This window comes from Neopelma chrysocephalum, unplaced genomic scaffold (genome assembly GCF_003984885.1).
Source record: "Neopelma chrysocephalum unplaced genomic scaffold, ASM398488v2 Primary Assembly neopelma1_185075, whole genome shotgun sequence".
Taxonomy (NCBI): Eukaryota; Metazoa; Chordata; class Aves; order Passeriformes; family Pipridae; genus Neopelma; species Neopelma chrysocephalum.
In genome coordinates this window covers 1-4,843 of record NW_020938617.1, presented here as the reverse complement: position 1 = coordinate 4,843, position 4,843 = coordinate 1, and the positions used below count along the sequence as shown (strand labels likewise).

General features: G+C 56.5%; 3 long non-coding RNA genes across 3 annotated transcripts; all 3 read left to right on the top strand.

The window, feature by feature from the left end:
• The first annotated feature begins 246 nt into the window (after positions 1 to 246).
• Positions 247 to 1,330, top strand: LOC113962772. The gene is made up of 4 exons (XR_003532594.1): positions 247 to 334; positions 428 to 497; positions 576 to 692; positions 1,304 to 1,330. It is a non-coding gene; the product is annotated as an uncharacterized LOC113962772 (long non-coding RNA).
• On the top strand, positions 1,323 to 1,765 carry LOC113962773. The gene is made up of 3 exons (XR_003532595.1): positions 1,323 to 1,388; positions 1,490 to 1,603; positions 1,714 to 1,765. It is a non-coding gene; the product is annotated as an uncharacterized LOC113962773 (long non-coding RNA).
• Positions 1,766 to 1,786: 21 nt separating this feature from the next.
• Positions 1,787 to 2,615, top strand: LOC113962774. The gene is made up of 3 exons (XR_003532596.1): positions 1,787 to 1,806; positions 1,912 to 2,025; positions 2,270 to 2,615. It is a non-coding gene; the product is annotated as an uncharacterized LOC113962774 (long non-coding RNA).
• Positions 2,616 to 4,843: the final 2,228 nt, after the last annotated feature.

Here is a 4,843-nt window from a genome sequence, read left to right as displayed (position 1 = left end):
ATTTTTATTAACCTCTTTTATATTTTTTAACCCTTTTTTTAACCTCTCATATTTTTTTAACCTTCTTTATTTTTGTTATTTTTTTTAACGTCTTTTATATTTTTTAACCTTTTTTTTGTTGTCTTTTTTTTTTAACCCCTTTTATATTTCTTAACCTTTTTTTTGTTATCTTTTTTTTTTTTTAAAACCCCTTTTATATTTTTTAACCTTTTTTTTTGTATTTTTTTAACCCTGACCCTCCCCACCCCAGCGACAGCACCGAGGCCACTCCCGAGGACAACCTGGCCCGGATTTCTGTCCCCATCCTCTACGAGCCCGACCTGTTCCTGTCCAGGTGGGGCTGGGAGGTCCCGGGGGGGGTCACAGAGGGACACACTCACCCATGTGACCCCCCCAACCCCACCCCGTGTCCCCTCTCTGGTGACAGTGACACCAACCTGCAGCGCTACGAGGTTCAACCCCACGGCCCCGGCCCCGAGTTCAGCACCACGGTCAGGGTGAGGTGCGGGGGGGTCCCGGGGGGGTCCCCAAATGGGGGGGGGGTGTCCTGTCTCATGGTGACCCCCCCCATCCAGGTGCAGAATTTGGGGTGTTACCCCGCGCACAACCTCACCCTGCACGTGGCGCTGCCGGCGCTGGGACACGGCCGGGCCACCCTCCTGTCGGTCACCCGCGTGCTGCCCGGGGACAACGTGAGCCTGGGGGGGCCCGGGGGGGGTCCCTGCACCCTCCCTGTGACCCTCCCCTCTCCCTGTGACCCTCCCTTCTCCCTCTCTCTCTCCCCTCTCCCTCTGACCCTTCCCTCTCTCTCTGACCCTTCCCTCTCTCTCTGACCCTTCCCTCTCCCTTCCTCCCCTCTCCCTCTGACCCTCTCTTCTCCCTCTGACCCTTCCTTCTCCTTCCCTCCTCTCTCCCTGTGACCCTTCCCTCTCCCTCTGACCCTCCCCTCTCCTTCTGACCCTTCCCTGTGACCCTCCCTCTCACCTCTCCCTCCTTCCCCTCTCCCTCTGACTCTCCCTTCTCCCTCTGACCCTTCCATCTCCTTCCCTCCTCTCTCCCTGTGACCCTTCCCTCTCCCTCTGACCCTCCCCTCTCCCTCTGACCCTTCCCTGTGACCCTCCCCTCTCCCTGGAACCCTCCCTTCTCCCTGTGATCCTCCCCTCTCCCTCTCCCTCTCCCTCTCCCTCTCCCTCTCCCTCTCCCCTCTCCCTCCTTCCCCTCTCCCTCTGACCCTCCCTTCTCCCTCTGACCCTCTCCCTGTGACTCTCCCCCCTGCCTCTGACCCTCCCCTCTCCCCTCCCAGGCCACCTGCACGCTGCGACCCCCCCCCCGAGGGGACACGGGTGGTCCCGGTGCCCCCCGAAGACCTGCTGCGCGTGGACAGGCTGGTGGGCATCGCCGGGGAGGTTTTTTTTATTGGGGGGGGCGGGTTCCCAAATTTATTCTGGGAATTTTTTTTCGGCTCCCCCCTAATTCTTTGCCCCCCCAGGACTGTTCCAACACGTGGTGCGAGGAGCTGAGCTGCGCCCTGGGGGGGCTGGAGCGCGGCGGGGGGGTCTCGGTCCGGCTCCTCCGCACCCTCCACAGCGGCTTCTTCAGCGGGGTGAGCCCCGGGGGGGGGGGGGATTGGGGACCCCCACCCTTCCCTCCCACTCCAGGGAGGATCCAGAGGGAGGGATTGGGGGACAAATCCCACCTTTTTCTCGCCTCCAGGCCAAATTCCGGAGCGTGCGGATCGTGGGCAGTGCCTGGCTGGGGGTGCAGGGGGGTGTGTTGGTGCTGGGCGAGGGGGCGCAGCGCAGGGAGGTAGGAGCGACTCCCCCCCCCAAAAAAAAATTCCCTGTTTTTTTCCCGCCCCCCCACAAATCCTGTTTTTTTTTCCTCCCTCCTCCAATCCCTGTTTTCCCGCAGCTGGTGCTGGAGGTGCTCCAGGGCCGGCGAGTGCCCGTGTCCCTGTGGATCCTGGGGGGCAGCGCCCTGGGGGGGCTCCTGCTGCTGGCGCTGCTCAGCCTCGGCCTCTGGAGGGTGAGGGGGGGGGTCATTGTCATTTTTGGGGGGTCACAGTGTCACCTCCGGGGGGTCACAGTGTCACCTTTGGGGGGTCACAGTGTCACCTCTGGGGGGTCACAGTGTCACCTTTGGGGGGTCACTGTCACCTCTGGGGGGTCACAGTGTCACCTTTGGGGGGTCACAGTGTCACCTTTGGGGGGTTCAATGCCCCCCCTCGAGGGGGTTCTTCCCACCCCCCAATCCATCCTCCCCCCCCCAGCTGGGATTCTTCTCCCGCCCGAAGCCGCCCCAGGAAGAGGAGGAGGAAGAGGAGCAGCAGCAGCAGCACTGAAGCCCTTCCCGATCCTTGAGGACATTCCCAGGATGTCCAGGGTTCATCCCGGGATTCTGCCGCCCCCCCCCTCGGCTCCATCCCGGTGGGGGGGGGGTGGGATTGGGCTGGCGGGGGGATGGATGAGCAGGTGAGGCCGGAGCCACCCCCTCCCACCACCACCCAGGATTTGGGAGGGAGACACACACACATGGAAGTGGGAAAAAAGCCGGGAATGAGTCGGGATGGACGGAGCAGCTCCAGCAATAAAACTCCGGGCCGTGCTCCCACTGGATCCCACATCCCTGTGTGTGCATGGGAACACTTCCCAATGTGGGGAAAAACCTCTGGAATGACCCCAAATACATGGAGGGACAGGGGGGGATTCAAATCCCAAATCCCAGCCCACGCCGGCCTCAGATTTAAAGCCCAAAATCCAGATTAAATCCAGCTCCATGGGGAAGGAATTCCTGATTTCTGGCTCGATGTGGGAGAGGGAGGAAGTGGGAGCAGGAAGGGAGGGGATGTGACCCCCTCCACCCCCCCCAAAATTCCCATCAGGAGAGCTGGACATGCTGGATAACAGGGAAAAGCACCGGGATAAACCCAGGATCTGCCTGGATTTTCCCAATCCCTGCGGATCCACAGCCCTGTCCTGGCTCCAGGAACAGCTCCCGGCAGAGCAGGGAAGAGGGAACAGGGACACCATTCCCAAATCCTGCAGGATCATTCCCCAGATCAGGGGTTTCCTTCCCCAAAAAGCCTTTCCCAAGTTCCTCCCCCCCTTTCCCAGCTCCTACCCCCCCCTTTCCCAGCCCCAAGGATCCCTTGGGAACGGGAATTCCTTGAGAAAGGCCTTTATTGGACGGAAGAGCAAAGAAAACAGGGAATTCAATCCACGTGGACATGGAGCCACCAACCCCAAGAGGTTTGGGAATGTCCCACCCCCCTCCAGGGGGGGGGTCAGTGGATCCCAGGAGTCCCAGGATAATTCCAAGGATTAAGACCTGAATGAAACTTCACAGAAATGAGGGGAAAAAACTCCCTCAAAACAACCAAAGAATCGGCAAAAATAAAGATTTTCCTTAAGTTACTGGGGAAGGGGGGGGGGGGGGGAATTCCCAAGGGATGAGCAACGTGGTCCATAATTCCTGTCTGGAATGGCGAGGGGGGGGTGAGGCTTGGACACACCTGGGGCCACAGGCACGTGGAAAAGGGTTGGAAAAACCCCAAAACAACCCTCACTCCCCCCAAAAAAAAAAAAAAAAAAAGTCCAGGATCCTGGAGCTGCCAAAATCCTGCTCGGAGCATTCCTGATCCCAGAGCATTCCCAGATTCCTGAGGGTCCAATCCCCCTTTCGGGAAGGGCTCCAGACCCCTCCTGCCTCCAAATCCCCCTGATTTTATAGACCCCGAGGATTCCACCCGAAACGGGGCAATAAAATCCCTCCTGCCCCACAATTCCAGACAATTCCAGACAATTCCAGCTTCCCGGAGCATGGGGAGATCCCCCCCAAAATCCCTTTTTCCAGAGGAGGCCGTGAGGGGACTCGGAGCCCCCACTGGAAAAAAAAAACCCCCACCCCTCTCCATCCAAATCCAATCAAATCACTGCCCAGAATTCCCAATTTAGGAGGAACGAGGTGGTTCCACGGAGCGGGAGGAGAAATTCCCGGGAGGAGAAATTCCCAGGAGGAGAAATTCCCGGGAGGAGGGCGCTCGGTGCCGCGATCCCGTGGGGATGGACCCCCCGAATTCCCGCTACTTGGAGGGGGGGTTTGTTGGAATTCTCAATGTACACCCGGAGCAGGGGCCGCTCCGGCCTCCGGAAGCCTCTGGAACGCTCCGGAACATTCCGGGAAAGGGTCAGAAAGTCCATCGCTCCTGCAGGGGGCTGTCGGAAGCGTCGGGATTCGGAGTTTGCCGGGTGGAATCTTCCCCCTTGAGGCTCTTCCTGCAGACGGGACACGTGTCGTGCTGCGGGGAATCAGGGAATTAGGGAATCAGGGAATCGCGGAATCAGGGAATCGTGGAATTAGGGAATCGCTGGATCATGGAATTATAGAATCATGGAGTTATAGAATCGTGGAATCACAGAGTAGTAGAATCAGGGAATCATGGAATCATAGATCATGGAATTATAGAATCATGGAATCATGGAGTCATGGAATTATGGAATTACGGAATCTTAGAATCATGAGGTTATAGAATCATGGAATCATAAAATCACAGAATCATGGAATTATAGAATCATAGAGTCATAAAATCATAGAATTATAGAATCATGGAATCATAGAATCATGGAATCATGGAATCACAGAATCATGGAATTATAGAATCATAGAATCATAAAATCATAGAATTATAGGAGCATGGAATTATAGAATTATAGAATCATGGAATCACAGAATCATGGAATTATAGAATCATAGAGTCATAAAATCATAGAATTATAGAATCATGGAATTATAGAATCATAGAATCATGGAATCATGGAATTATAGAGGCGTGGACCAGATCCCA